This window comes from Cervus elaphus, chromosome 23 (assembly GCF_910594005.1).
Source record: "Cervus elaphus chromosome 23, mCerEla1.1, whole genome shotgun sequence".
Taxonomy (NCBI): Eukaryota; Metazoa; Chordata; class Mammalia; order Artiodactyla; family Cervidae; genus Cervus; species Cervus elaphus.
The window spans coordinates 331,945-347,536 of NC_057837.1; the positions used below are offsets into that span (position 1 = coordinate 331,945).

The 15,592-nt window shown below is 51.7% G+C and overlaps 1 protein-coding gene across 2 annotated transcripts in view; it reads left to right on the top strand.

Moving 5' to 3' along the window:
* Nucleotides 1-15,592, top strand: part of LOC122681553 (ankyrin repeat domain-containing protein 26-like) — a 63,249-nt gene that overhangs the window by 16,450 nt on the left and 31,207 nt on the right. Inside the window, exons 8-9 of one of the 2 annotated variants that reach the window (XM_043883763.1) lie at nt 2,830-2,970; nt 9,407-9,511. The gene's annotated coding sequence lies outside the window, so the exon portion shown is untranslated. Of the gene's footprint in view, nt 1-2,829; nt 2,971-8,360; nt 9,167-9,406; nt 9,512-15,592 lie in introns of those variants that run through there. The other variant, XM_043883764.1, reaches the window with a different exon arrangement.

Genomic DNA, 15,592 nt, shown 5'->3' on the forward strand with positions numbered 1-15,592 from the left:
TCACCTGGACTCGCTGCTGAGTCTGCATCTCAAAGACACTTATGGCTCCTGATGTGAGGTGGTATGGAAACAGCCCACCTTGGAGTGTTTTTGCTGGGAAGAAAAAAGAAAGAAAATAGATAACACTCAACCTCCATCCAAACTAGCTTTCGGTGCTAAGTTCCAGTTTACAGGAGATGTTAGGGATGGAGGTCCAGGAGGACAGAGACTGGGGGGCGGGTGGGAGGTGATCCAGCAACTCTGGGGGAGTAACCACACACACTGGGAAGATTCTGCATTGATGCTGAGTTGAAGAAACCAGCTGTCGGGAGGATTGGGAGAGAACTGGGACGTCGTTGTTGGGTTGTAGGGCCATCGTCACACTGGGGTCAGGAGTGCATACGAAACACTCAGGGGTGAGAACATGGCAGCTGGGATTTGCCTTCAAATACTTGGGCCAGGGACTTCTGCGGTGATTTATTGTTTAGGACTCTGCACTCCCATTGCAGAGGCCCCGGGTTCCCTCCCTTGTCTGAGAGCTAGAGCCCCCATGCTGTAACACCAACCTCAGAGTGGAGGGGGCCGCTGCTCCTCCTTGTTCTGGTTCCCAACAGCAAATGCGTGTCCCAGGGCCTTCCCTGGGGCGGGAAGCACAGCTTCCTGGCCTCACCTCAGCCTCACCAGTCAGCTTTCCGGCTGAGGGGTTTTTCTGCCCTTGTCTCCTGCCCTGAATCCTGAGGACATGAGCCCTCCACTCAGGCCCCCCCGCCTCTTCTGAAGCCCATCTTGGGTTTCTCTGCACAGACTGGGTTTCCCTCGGCTGGCGTGTGCCTTCCCAGGCCCACCTTCTGGGAGGACAGGCGAGAAGCCATTGCTTGTTCAGAGAGAGGTTACCTTGGGTGGCCCTGCATCTGCGTCCCCCCGCACGGCATCAGGCAGACGGCCCTGAGCCGTGTGCTCCGGTCGTCTCCGTGGAGCCTGCAGTCCCCGCAGGTCCTCCTGGCACCCTGTTCCCTGCTGCAGGAGTCAGAGGGAGGCCGTGCCCGCCGAGCACCAATGGTGAGGTCACAGAACGTGCGTGAGGAGGCCGCGGTCCTCATGGCGCTGGTGCCCGCGTGCAGGTCCTGGAGGAGAGTGTCGGCCAGACCACCCCGTCGTCCCTCGTGTCCCGAGTGCTCAGGCCCCTGCCTCTTCTGCAGCATGGATGATGGCAGCGGGTTCTCCTTCCCAGAGCAGATCATCTCCTTGTGGGCCCAGGAGGGCGTTCACAATGGCAGGGAGGTCCTGCAGGTGGCGGCCGGTCTTGCAGCTGCCCCAGCAGAGGCGTCTGGGCGGGGGAATTAGGGGGAGATACTGCCCATGAGGGAGGTTGGACAGAGAACCTCGCAGACACATGCCCCATGGAAAGAAGGCCCATCATCCTCGCTTTTTGCTTTATTTTTTGATCTCGGTATGTAGGACATCTTAACTTAGAAACATAATAAGTAAATAGCAGAGAAAGCCCGCAGCCTGAAACAAATCCCTTTGAGGATAGGTTTCAGTATCTCAGACTCACCCCGCAGTGCGTGTTGGCCTCCGAGCCGATCCTCGGCAGCCTTGGCCTGCTACCCCAGGAGCTGAGCTTCTGCCAGTAAGAGCCCCGCTGTGGGTGATGGGGCGTGGGGTGTGACTGGCCAGGCTGGCCTCCTCGCCCAGGGCGCGGGCAGCCAGCAGGATGAGAAAGGATGCTTCCAGCACGGTCACAAAGCACTACATAGCGATTGGGCCAAGAATGCATTCCGTTTTAATTGGGTTTGGCTCCAGTTGAGCAGGATATTCAGGCCATCCTTCTACTGAACCGGTTGGCATAGAGATTGTTATTGTGTTTTAATTGATGCTCTGAAACTACAGAAAAGGTTGGCAGTAATTCCGGTCTCAATCCTCAAGACTTTGCATCTCGTTAGGTACTGACAGATGAGACATGTGATGTCAGGCAACTCTGCAGAGGGGCCCAGAGGAAGACTGCTTTGGGAGGATGAGGAAGGGAGACAAGCTTGGTGCTTCTCCAGTGGGAGAAACAGGCACCCGGATAGCCAGCGGACTGAGCCTCAGGCAGGGCCTGGGGTGACCGGACAGAGACAGGCGTCGCTTCTGCTCTGGGCAACTCCCTGGCACTTAGTCAGGTGCCAGGCTACAGGTGGCAAGGCTGTGACCGGGCAGGATAATGGGTGGCCAGCCTTCTCCCCTTCATGCGTCCAGTCCCAGGTTGGGTGCTGGGGATCCCTGGGTCCGAGGCCCAGCTGCAGGCAAGACGGAGCGAGGATAATTTCCCACCTCTTCTAAGGCCGTCTGGAGAAGTGAACAGTGCCCGCCCCGGGCTCAAACCTCCTGGTTCAGAAACCTGATAGAAACCCCATTGCAGGCCAGTTGGCTTCTTGCTGTATGTACTTCTGTAAAAGAGACTCAATAACTGCAGAAACCATCCTGGTAGGTGGAGGGTCAGGCTTCCCAGGTGGCCCTAGTGGTAAAGAACCCACTTGCCAATGCAAGAGGCGTGAGAAATGCGAGTTCGATCCCTGTGTCAGGAAGATCCTCTGGAGGAGGGCATGACAGCCCACTCTAGTATTCCTGCCTGGAGAATCCAATGGACAGAGGAGCCCGGGGGTCTCAGTCCATAGGATTGCGTAGAATCGGACAGGATTGCGTAGAATCGGACACGACTGCAGTGACTTGGCACGCACGCACAGGAGGTGGGTGAGAGCCCAGCGCCAGCCACTGCTCAGCACTCTTAGGCCAGCTGAGTTTGTTCCTTCAGACCAGCTCACTAGGCCCAGAGCAGTGTCCCCAGTGATCCCTCCCTCCTTCCTGCAGGGCGCAGGTGGAGCAGATGGCCAGGGAGCGAGATAAGGCGAGACAAGACCTGGAGAAAGCTGAGCAGAGGAACCTGGAATTTGTGAAAGAGATGGATGACCTCCATTCTGCCCTGGAGCATCTCGCGGAGGAGAAGGTCAGGTAGGTCTTGCCGGGGTCCTGGCCCAGGGTGGATGGTGCACACAGGCTGCTGCCAGCTGAGGCCCTGCTGTCTCACCTGAGCCCACAGCAGGAAGCCCGCAGACTAGGCATCACCCATGCAGTGGGCTGAGTGGACTCCCGCAGAGTCAGCCCGGCTGGTGGCGGGCAGCCTGATTGCACACGCCCTTCCTCTGCAGCCAGTGCTGCCCTCCCAACGTGCCCACAAGATAATGGTGACTGATTTCAGGCCATCAGTCAGGGAGCTGAGAATGGATTTGCGTTGGTCTCAGCCTGGTTGACCTGATTTTCCCGACCACCCCGAAGGGACTCGGTGAAGTTCTTTCTGCATCGGAGAACCGGAGACTCGCTATCTCCATCCAAGAATCTGGTTGGGGGACACAAGGCCTCGAGGGCCATGTAGGTGTTTGAGTTTTGCTCCATCATTAACACAGTATAGGCAGTACACTTTTAGAAATAGTGTTTGCAGTTGTGTTAGGTTACTTTAACAGAAAAGTATTAAGGGATACATGTTCATTGTAGAAAACTTAGAAAATACACACACAAGGAAAAATATAAACAAACATTTCACGTCCACAGATGTTATCACCCCTAACACTTGTCCTGAGTCCCTCGTTTCTTCCTGTCCACGTGGTTGCTTTCAGAGAGGTCTCGTTGCTGTGATGTTGCATATGTTTTCTGAGCACCTGTCATGTGGCTCTGGCATATGTTACTGCACCTTTCCCCTTTCAAGAGGGAAGTAATATGATCAAGTTTGTAAAACTCGCCCCAAGATGTGCAGGCTATTAACGCTCATCAAACTGTTCCCCTGAGTGACAGCTGCCCTTGCGCCCCAAAGCTCTGCGGTGAGTCTGAGGGAGGCCGAGCCAATCATTTCTGGTTCGGACCACGATCAACTGATTGTGGACCCAGCTAGGCTCTGCCAAAAGAAGAGTTTCCACTCATCTTCAGCCTAGATATACTGGGTTTGAGAATCCTGTTAAGCAACTGTTTTAGTGATGTTGTTGTTCAGTCGGTCATGTCCGAGTCTTTCTGACCCCATGGACTACAGCACACAAGGCTTCCCTGTTCTCTACCATCTCCTGGAGTTTGGTCAAACTCATGTCGATTGAGTCAGTGATGCCATCCAACCATCTTGCCCTCTGTCATCCCCTTCTCCTCCTGCCTTCCGTCTTTCCCAGCATCAGGGTCTTTTCCAGTGAGTTGGCTCTTTGCATCAGGTGGCCAAAGTGTTGGAGCTTCAGCTTCAGCATCAGTCCTTCCAATGAATATTCAGGACTGATTTCCTTTAGGATGGACTGGTTGCATCTCCTTGCTGTCCATGGGACTCTCAAGCATCTTCTCCAACAGCACAGTTCAAAAGCATCAATTCTTTGGCACTCAGCTTTCTTTATGGTCCGGCTCTCGCATCCTTGCGTGACTAGTGGAAAAACCATAGCTTTGACTAGATGGACCTTTGTCAGCAAAGTGATGTCTCTGCTTCTAATATGCTGTCTAGTTTGGTCATAGCTTTTCTTACAAGGATCAAGTATCATTTAATTTCATGGCTGCATTCACCATCTGCAGTGATTTTTGGAGCCCAAGAAAATAAAGTCTGTCACTGTTTCCATTGTTGCCCTGTCTGTTTGTCATGAAGTGATGCGACTGGATGCCATGGTATTAGTTTTCTGAATGTTGAGTTTTAAGCCAGCTTTTTCACTGTTCTCTTTCACTTTCATCAAGAGGTTCTTTAGATCCTCTTTGCTTTCTGCCATAAAGGTGGTGTCATCCGCATATCTGAGGTTATTGATATTTTCCCCGGCCATCTTGAGTCCATCTTGTGCTTCATCCAGCCTGGCATTTGACATGATATACTCTTGATATAAGTTAAAGAAGCAGGGTGACATTATACAGTGTTGACATACTCCTTTCCCAATTGCAAACCAGTCTGTTGTTTCATATCTAGTTCTCTCTTTTGCTTCTTGAAACCTGCATACAGGTTTCACAGGAGGCAGGTAAGCTGGCTTGGTATTCCCATCTGTCTAAGAACTTTGCACAGTTTGTTGTGGTCTCCACAGTCAGAGGGTTTAGTATAGTCAATGAAGCAGAAGTATATGTTGTTTGTGGAATTCTCTAGCTTTTTCTGTGACCCAGTGGATGTTGGCAATTTGATCTCTGGTTCCTCTACCTTTTCTAAATCCAGCTTGTACATCTGGAAGTTCTCGGTTGGCATACTGTTGAAGCCTAGCTTGAATGATTTTGAGCATTACTTTGCTAGCATGTGAAATGGAGTTTTGTGGTAGTTCGAACATTCGTTGGGATTGAAACACAGGGAAATAAAATCTGTCAGTATTTCCATTTTTTCTCCTTCCATTTGCCATGAAGTGATGGGACTCGATGCTGTGATCTTAGTTTTTTGAACGTTGAGTTTCAAGCCAACTTTTCACTCTCCTCCTTGACCATCATCAAGAGGCTCTTTAGTTCCCCTTTGCTTTCTACCGTTAGAGTGGTAACATCTGTATATCTGAGGTTGCTGGTATATCGCCCGGCATTTTGGATGAAATACTCTACGTATAAGTTAGATATGCAAGGTGGCAAAATACAGCCTTGATGTAGTCCTTTCCCAGTTTTGAACTAGCCTGTTGTTCCATATCCGGTTCTGTTGCTTCTTGACCCACATACAGGTTTTTCAGGAGGCAGGTGAGGTGCTCTGATATTCCCATCTCTTGAAAAATTTTCCAGTTTCTTGTGATCCACATAGTCAAAGACTTTTAACGTAGTCAATGAAGCAGAAGTAGATGTTTTTCTGGAATTCTCTTGCTTTTTCGATGATTGAGTGGATGTTGGTAGTTTGATCTCTAGGTCCTCTGCCTTTTCTAAATCCAGTTTGGACATCTGGAAGTTCTTGGTTTATGTACTGTTGAAGCCTAGCTTGAAGGATTTTGAGCATTACCTTGCTAACATGTGGAATATGTGCAACTGTGCAATAGTGTGAACATTCTTTGGCATTGCCCTCCTTTGGGATTAAAATGAAAAATGACCTCTTCCAGTCCTGTGGCCATTGCTGAGTTTTCCAAATTTGCTGGCATATTGAGTGCAGCACTTTAACAGCATCATCTTTTAGGATTTTAAATAGCTCAGCTCCACTAGCTTTCGTGATAAACTAAGATTTGGCACTGTTTTCCCTGCTGATTGGACTGGTTGTTGCAAAAGATCACTGCAGCGTCTGAGGGGAAGGGCCCCCGCCCTGTCTTCTGTCTGCCTTGGGATTCGCTGTGTGCTGGTTTTCCAAGGCTTGTGGTGGAGGCTGGCTTCTCTGCACCTTCAGTCACCAGGGGCCCTGATGCTGCCTTTATTTACTGGTGCAGTTTTTGATGACGTGGAGAAGGTTGAATGGCCAAGGGGTGCCAGAGACCCACCCAGAGGTCACCTGCTAGCTCGCCCCATGGGCCGAGGGACCCGCTGGCTCCCTTGTCTGTGTGAGGTCACCTCCGCCAGCCCCGATGGGGGCAGCTCATGAGGCCTCCGCTGCCCCACAACACTGCAGGTCACCTGTCTGTCAGGTGGGAACAACCAAGTTCCCAATGCCAAGGCCGAGTGCGCTGACGGGAGACCCCGGGGAGGGAGAGGCGCAGGTGGCGCCCCCGGGGAGCCTGATGCACCGTGAGCCGTGTGCCTTGCGGGCGCCTGGAGCAGGGCTACACGGGGAGGCTGATCCTCCTGTGGTCCGAGGTGGAGGTGGAACGCTCGAGTTCTGGGAGCCAGCCAAGTGGCAGAGGGCCGGGCTGGAGGAAGACCTGCGGCACCTGCAGGCTGAGGAGACCGGCCTCCATGAGAAGCTGACCCTGACCCTGAAGGTAGGGGGTTCAGGGTGCTGCGGGGTCCCTCCTCAGGGCCCCCCAGCTGAAAAGATGGAGGCCACATTGCCCGAAGGTGCCTTCTTCACACCCACCCCTTCCTGGGCCAGGACTGAACCCTCCCCGTGGCCCTGGGAGCTTGACACTAAAGAACGTTTTCTGCAGCCACAGAGAGAGCCCATTGCTCAGCCGCAGCGGAAGCGTCCTGGCTTCTCCAGGAGAGTGCAGCCCTCCTCTGCAGCTGTGTGGGCTGGCAGGATGGGGGCCGCGCCTGCCTTCTGATTGTTTCCTGTGTCTGTGGAAACCACCTTCCAGGTTTTCCAGTGATCACGTTAAAAAAGGTAAAAAGAAGTAGGTGACATTAATTTTAATAACATTTTATTTACTCCATTACTTTCACAGTGTCATCATTTCAACATGTAATCAATATAATCACATTTTAAGTGGGAGATTTTGCATCCCTCTTTGGGAACCTGGTCTTTAAGATCATTGTAGCGTATATGCTGCACACCTTGATCCAGACTGACCACGTCAGAGATGCTCGGTGGCCTGTGTGGGGTCACTGTGCGGCGGGGCGCCGGGGCGCACACACCCGCCGCCCCACGGGCCTCCCTGCAGCTCTCGCGTCCTGGCCTTGCCCTTTCCCCCGGGACAGAGGTGCTCGCTCTGGGGAGATTGCGTGTTTGCTCAGCAGTTTCTGAAGGAGGTTCAGTGACCCTAGTAAACATGCGCTTCCTCTAAGATCTGCAGGGCCTGTCCCTTCTCCCACGTGGCCTAGAGCCGTCGGTTAGATGCTCCTCCTCCCAGGGCGGGTGTGGACACAGGCCAGGCACTGGCCCTCAGGGAGTTCAGAAAGAACTGACAAGAGCTGCCTGCAGAGGAAACTCAGATTAAAAAATCAGAGAGGAGAGGAGGGACTGCCCTGGTGGCCCAGTGGTTAAGACTGCACTCCCGATGCAGGGGACACGGGTGTGATCTCTGGTTGGAGAACTAGGATCCTGCAGACTGCATGGCGCAGCCCCCAAAAAAGGAAAATCAGAGGGGGATGTGGGGCCTTGAGGCTGCACGTGGTGTTGGCTGCTTTGGCCTCCCTCAGAGGCAGGGTCCCGGGGGAAGGAGCCAGCTGGAAGTGGCATCGCATGTGGCGTCCTCCAGGTCGGGTGACCACGGCCCACCCGAGGCGGGGGGAGGAGCACGTGGACCGACCGTCACGGGCGCACGTGGTGCTCGGGTCGAGGGACCACCTGGGAGAGCGGACTGGGAACGCCGCCCTTCCTGGTCCTATACAGGACGGGTACCAAGTGGGCTTGTTGAGTTACATTGCGTTCTTTGGGTGGATAAACGATGTTTGTTACAGACGCGACCCTACCTCTTTTATTTTTCCCTCTGTGCTATGCAGCTTGCAGGATCTTAGTTCCCTAACCAGGGAGCAAACCCGCATCCCCTGCAGGGAAAGCACTCAGTCCTAACCGCTGCACCGCCAGGAAGGTCCCAGAGACCCTTCCTGTTAAGCCTCATGTCCCCCCAAACCTCCCCTACCCCTTACGAGCATACTCCCCCAACCTCTTGTAGTTTCAGGTGTTCAAAGGTCTCTGTGTTTTCTCCATTTCTCATTTTCACTGCAGTTTTTTCCCCCTGAGTCCCTTCTGTGTATCTGGTGATGGAAGGTGGTGCCAGGCATTAGAAGTTGGGAAATGACTCCTGCTTCTTGTTGCTCCCGGAGCAGTTCGGGTCTAGTGTCGGTGCCCCGTCCTGGAAATTAGGACCTGCCCTGCTGGGGCCTGAACTGTTCCCCGGGTGCCGGCCCCGCGCCCCGCTCCTGGGCCTGGTGGCCGCAGTGGCTGGAGGAAGTGTCTGGCTCTGCCCACAGGACCTGCAGGACCGCAACGACAAGCTGCAGGCTTCAGTGTGGGAGCAGGCCAGCAGCCACACGCCCTCTCTGCCGTCTGTCTCGGGCACTTCCTGTGGACAGGCACAGGAGCCCAGTGCTGTCCTAGTGCGCCACCCAGGCCCCAGGCCCGGCGGGCTGTGCTGGTCCTCTCTGCTTCTCCTGACTCACGGCACGCCTTGGCTTGTTGGCCCCACAGCTAACGTCTCGGTTCCAGTCTGAGTGGTGTCTGGATCATTGGACCGGGTTTCCTGGTCACCTGCCACGTGCTGTCACAGCTGGGTCTGCAGCCGGGACTGAGACAGGTGTTTGCAGCTTTCAGCCCCAGGGGGCTGGGCAGAGAAGGCTCCATTCTCTGACATCTGTACCCCTTGTTACAGGCCTGTTCAGCTCTTATGTTTCAGTGAAGGTAAGAAGATGCAGAATGGGCCAGCTGGAAACACAGAGAACCAAGGTGCTGAATTCGCTAGTCAATGGCTCTTTTAGGAGCTAAGAAAGCTTTGTTTTTCTGTAGCTTATCTTTTGGGAAATGCAAGCCAGAGCAAGTTAACACTGGGTACAGGGAAGGAGCTGGCCCCTGTGTCCCCATCCAGGGAAGGAAAGTGTGGCTGGGGGTCATTGCAAGACCAGGCTCTGTCGGGTGACCAACTCCTGGAATTCCCACTCTTCTTTCTTTTAAAAATTTGTTATACAGAATCAAGTTGGAAAATCTTTCTGAAGAAATCACGCTCTTGAAAAATGAAGTGGGGAAGATCTGACAAGAGCTTGAAGCTTCAGGAAGGACAGAGGCTGCACAGAGGTAAGGGCCAGCTCAGTGGTCCCACCCCAACCACCCATCCCGGACGCGGTTTGCTCATCGTAGAAGAAGCTCAGAGGGCATTGCTGTAGAAAGTGGTAAGTGTTCACAGATAACCCACATTCCAGGAACAGTCAGCAGAGACCTGTGCTGCCCTCCAACCAGCCTTGATGGGCACGGGAGGGCTCAGGCGTCCTACAGAAATACTGCACAGCGTGCTCCAGGGCCGGAGGAGGCATCCTGCATTCCTGTAGGGCAAGAGGGCCTCTCACAGCCTTCCTGGGCCAGTGGACTCGGTTTGTTCTGGTCCTGATAGTGGTTTCAGCTGTGCTTCTGTCCAAGCCTCATTCCTGGTCTGTGGATTTCAGTGTATCGGAGTCAGGGGTCCAGGGCAGGGGCCTGAGCACTGAGGCAGGAGCTGTGTGTATTGTGGAGGGACACCCGTCAGTGGATTTCAGCTTTCACCATCAGCGCCTCATCTGAGAAGGGTTTGGCTTTTTTTTTTTTTTTTTTTTTTTTAATAAAATTCCAGTGAGCTCAGCTCTAAACTGCTGAGAATGTGGTATTGATTTCATAAAAGTGCCTGAGGATTAAAGTGTGGAATCCAGAGTGGATTGTCCAGTTTCCCCCAGTGGTCATGTTTTGTGAAACTTTAGTATAGTGTCTGTGTTAGTTTGCTAGGGCTGCGATAGCAAACCACCACAGACTGAGGGGCTTATACAACAGAAATTTATTTCCTCACAGTTCTCGGAGTTACAAGTTCAAGGTCAGGGCAGGGCTGGTTTCTTCTGAGGCCCCTCTGGTTTGTATACAACTGTCCTCTCCCGTTCATCCTTCAGGTGTGTCTGTGTCGTCATCTCTTATTAGGGCACCATCATACTGGATTCATACGACCTCGTTTTGCCTTAATCAGCTCTTTCAAGTCCCCATCTCCAACTGCAGTCCCTCTGTACAGTACTCCAGTACAGTCTTGGAGGTTTGGGCTTCAGCATGTGAATTGGGGTGTGAGGGGCGCAAATCAGCCCTTAATGAGCATCACAGCTAAGCTATTGACATTGATGCACTCCGTAGGTCTTAACTTCCCCAGTTTTGGAGGGGGGGTGTTCTTTTTCTTGGGGGAGTGTTTCATCGCCCCACGGCTCGTGGCATCTCAGTTCGCCAACCAGGGATGGAACCCCAGTGTCCTGCCTCGGAAGGCAGATTCTTAACCACTGGACCACCCAGAAAGGCCACATGCTTCCACAGCTTTACTTCTGTACTCATGTGGGTGTCAGGTCTACACGGTTTTATTCCCTGTGCAGGTTCATGTCTCCACAAGGTCCTTCATATTGTTTATTCATAACTACATCTGCCATCTGTCTTCCTGCCCACGTACCCCAGCCTCAACACCTGAAAACCACTAACTGTCCTTCATTTCCAAAATTGTGTCATTTCACAAGTGACACAAAAGGAATCATACAGAATGAGATCTTTGGGATTGCCTTTCCTCACATAGCATGATTCCCTGCCGTGTGTCCACAGTTTCTTTCTTCCTGTCGCAGGATGGCATTCCAAGGCGTTAATGTCCCACAGCTTGTCTTCAGTTCAGTTCAGTCGCTCAGTCGTGTCTGACTCTTTGCAACCCTGTGGACTGCAGCACGTCAGGCTTCCCTGTCCATCATCAGCTCCCAGAGCTTGTTCAAACTCATGTCCATTGAGTCGGTGATGCCATCCAACCATCTCATCCTCTGTCATCCCCTCCTGCTGCCTTCAATCTTTCCCAGCATCAGGGTCTTTTCCAATGAGTCAATTCTTCGCATCAGGCAGCCAAACTGTTGGAGCTTCAGCTTCAGCATCAGTCCCTCCAATGAACACCCAGGACTGATCTCCTTTGGGATGGACTGGTTGGATCTCCTTGCAGTCCTAGGGTCTCTCAAGAGTCTTCTCCAACACCACAGTTCAAAAGCATCAATTCTTCAGCGCTCAACTCTCTTTATGGTACAACTCTCACATCCATCATGACCACTGGAAAAACCATAGCTTTGACTAGACGGACCTTTGTACACTTTCTAATATGCTGTCTAGGTTGGCCTAGATACATGGATATATAGGCCAGTATAGCTTTCCTTCCAAGGAGCAAGAGTCTTTTAATTTCATGGCTGCAGTCAGCATCTGCAGTGATTTTGGAGCCCAAGAAAATAAAGTCTGTCACTGTTTGCATTGTTTCCCCATCTATTTGCCCTGAAGTGATGGGACTGAATGCCATGATCTTAGTTTTTTGAATGTTGAGTTTTAAGCCAACTTTTTCACTCTCCTCTTTCTCTTTCATCAGGAGGCTCTTCAGTTCCTCTTTGCTTTCTGCCATAAGGGTGGTGTCCTCTGCATATCTGAGGTTATTAATATTTTTCCCGTCAGTCTTGATTCCAGCTTGTGATTCATCCAGCCCAGCATTTCACGTGATGTACTCTGCATATAAGTTAAATAATCAGGGTGACAGTATACAACCTTGACGTACTCCTTTCCCAATTTAGAACCAAGTTGTCTTAATGCTCCCCTTTGAAAGGATGGCTGGGCTGATTCCAGTTTTGGGCTGTCACAGAAGCTGCAATGAACATTCCTAGGCAGGTGTTTGTGTGGATGTAGGTTTTCATTTCACAGGATAAATGCCCAGGAGAGCAGTTGCTGATTGGCACCACAGTTGCATGTCTAATTTTATATGAAATTGCCCAGCTGTTATCCAGAGCGGCTACTAACAGTTTATGTTCCCGCCAGCAGTGTATGCTAGGTTCAGTTGCCCCACATCCCTGTCCACACTGGGTGTTGTCACTGTTATTTTAGCCACTCCAGTAGGTGAGTGACCCTGAGTCAGAAGAGCTAGAGCAGCCCTAGTTGGTTACCCCCTTCCCCTTGCTGATTCCGGCCTGGTAGAGAAGGAGGTTTCCCTTGAGGGCAGAGAGCAGAACGCTCTGTGTCTTCAGAACAGTCGCCGTCCTAGTCTGCTCAGACTCCGTACAGAATGTCACAAGCAGGCGGCTTAAACTACAGGAGTTTGTTTCCCAGGGTTCTCAAGGCCAAGATCAAGGCGGGGCTGGCTTGGTTCCCATGAGGCTCTTCCACGCTTGTGGGCAGCCCCCTTTCACTGTGTCTCCTTATAAAGTCACTGTCCCGTTGGGTTAGGACCCCACCTTGTGAGCACATTTAACCATAATGACCTGTTAGCAGCCTTGTCTCCAGACATCGGTGACTTTGTGGACCCGGTTCTACCCACAGCAGCCGCTCTGTTTAGGCCTCCAGCCTTTGACTCCTGGTGAGCTGTGACGCTCTTCGCCTATTTTTCTTTCCGGTTTCCAGAGCATTGGTTTGCCCTGTGACTTCAGTTCTCTGATGGATCTCAGAAGAGTTGTTGACTCTCAGTGACTCCGCTTTTTCTTTGTTCTTGTTGGGAGGGTGGGAGTCACGACTTTCAAGCTCTTTCCAGGCCAGGGCGGAAATGGTGTTTTGTTTCTCACGTGGGTTTCTGCACGTTCACTGTCAGGACATAGAAGCATAGTAGATTTTCACCTGCCGACCTGTGTCCTTGCTGACTTCCCACTCACTCTGGGAGTGCTTTTGTCGCCTCTGGTTTCTCAGACATCTGCTGTACCCTGGAGAGAGCTGCAGTTCCCATCTGCGTCTTCCCACCGCTGCCTGCCTGTCCCTGAGCCTGGCTGATAAGGTGGGAACACCCGCCCTGGGGCGACAGTGATGCCCCCGCCTAGCTGTGCATGAACCCTGCTCCGAGGCTCAGAGGGCTTCAGACCCTCAGCCTCCAGAGAAATTGCTAGGGAAAAGCTAGGGTTTTTCTTTATCAGTGTGGGGGTTAGTTGATATTAGTGCTAGATCGGTGCTGGAACGGCCTTGCTAGGCATGATCTATCCCTCTTCCTCCCCAGGCAAACAGTCTAATTTGCAGGCTGAAATCACAGTAGACAGAAGATAGATACATGGATCCATAGAAAAATGGAGAAAATTGGTTGAAGTATCTGAGGTTCATTTAGGGGCAGAGCCAGAGTAGTCATTCAAAACGCTCTTTGTCTTATCCGCATATGACTATGATCTCTCTTCTCAAAGCTGAGGGCCCAGACATGGCCCTTGGGTTCTACCCTCCTACAGATGTAGTTTCTTTAATAAGCATCTGAACGCTAGCATCCCAGCTCCCTTTAGACAGATCTCTTGTGCTCTGACAGCTTCAGAAAGTAACTAGGGAGCAAATGTGGACACAGCGGCCCAAGGACCGCTTTTAGCTGCCGGCTGCACTTGCCTCGATCACGGAGACATGATTCTCCCATCCCTCAGCCTCATTCACGGGCTGAAAACAGCCCCCACCCCCACCCAGGGCCCATCCATGTCCGTGATAAAGAATCCTCTCTCTCCGCCCCACACACACCCAGGTTCACACCTGGGCCAATTTCACTGCCTTTCAGGTTGGCCGTTGCCTGTCCTGCGGGATCAGAAATGATAGGTTTATACTACACTGTGAGTCTGGATCAGAATGTGCTGTTGAGCCAATGTGTGTTCCCTGCTTCTTCCCAGCCTCCGCCACTACCTGGGAAGAGAAAAAGCTCGTTGCTCTTTCCTGGGAGCCAGGCTGAGGCAGGCTGAACATGTGCTCCAGCTGTTCTCCCCACCCGGGATACGTTTAATCAGAGCGCAGTGTCAGCCACACAGACTCAGGGCAGGAGTCCCCTCCCCGCCGGGAAGTGACCACAGCCCGTGACCGCATGCACGCCAACCCGCCCCTCCCATCTGTGGGGACAGATGAGGGTCTTGCGCTCTTTTTCCCTCCAGTGAGGATCCAGCTCGTGGCCTCACCACGTGACGTTTGTACCCTGGTAACAGCACTGGCAGCTTTCTCTGAACCTTACCATCTGGCACCCGGGACTGGAAGTGCTGAGGGCTCTCCCCCTTCACCTGTAGGCGAGCCGTTTGATTTTGATTTCGGCTCCTCTCCACTCCGGTGGCAGAGAGGAGAACAGTTCCACAGAGTGAGGGAGCAGAATCTAGGCTGCGGCGAGGAGGAGAGCGTGGGGCTGGGCAGCTCCTTCAGGGTCTTCGTTTGTGGGTTGAGCACCGTTCAGGCTGCAGGTGAAGGGGCCAGCATGGTTGAGGGAGAGGTTTTGTTTTGTTTAATTTAATTTTAACTGAAGGATAATTGCTTTACAGTATTGTGCTGGCTTCTGCCAAACATCAGCATGAATCAGTCACAGGACAGAGGGGGTTTTTGTTTTTAAAGATGGCAGCCATCCTGGTCAAAGCTTCTTGGTCCCTGCTTTTCCTCCTATCAGACGCTGTTTCCCCAAGTAGGCTAGCTTCCCTGTTAACTCAGTTGGTAAAGAATCCACCTGCAATGCAGGAGACTCCGGTTCGATTCCTGGGTCAGGAAGATCTACTGGAGAAGGGATCGGCTACCCACTCCAGTGTTCCTGGGATTGCTTGGTGCTCAGCTGGTAAAGAATCTGCCTGCACTGCGAAAGACCTGGGTTCTATCTCTGGGTTGGAAAGGTCCCCTGGAGAAGGGAAAGGCTACCCATTCCAATATTCTGGCCTAGAGAATTCCATGGCGTGTACAGTCCATGCCTTAGCAAAGAGTCAGACACGACTGAGCGACTATCACTTTCACTTTTCATGCTTTTTATAAATGGCCTTTATTGTGTTGAGGATATTTCTATTTTACTGTATTTTTTTAAAATCATGAATGGGTTGTGAATTTGGTCAAGTGTTTTTTCAGCATAGTCTTACTTTTACTTCTTACTTGAATGTTGGTAGATTTGCTCTCTGAATCCATTTGGTCCTAAGCTTTTAGCTTTGGGGAAGTTTTTTTTTTTTTAATTAATATTTGAATCTCTTTATTTCTTATTGGAGTGTTGAGTTTTTCTACTTTTTCTTGTTTTAGTCTTGACAGATTGTATGTTTTTCAGAATTTATCTATGTTTTCCAGTTTGCAATTGTTCATCAATAATAATGGTCCCTTATGATTATGCTTCTTTACTTCTAAGGTATCTGTTGTAATGTCGCTTTCCTTTCTGTTTCTTTCAGTTTCCTCTCTTTCCTTCTTACCTTAGTTAAG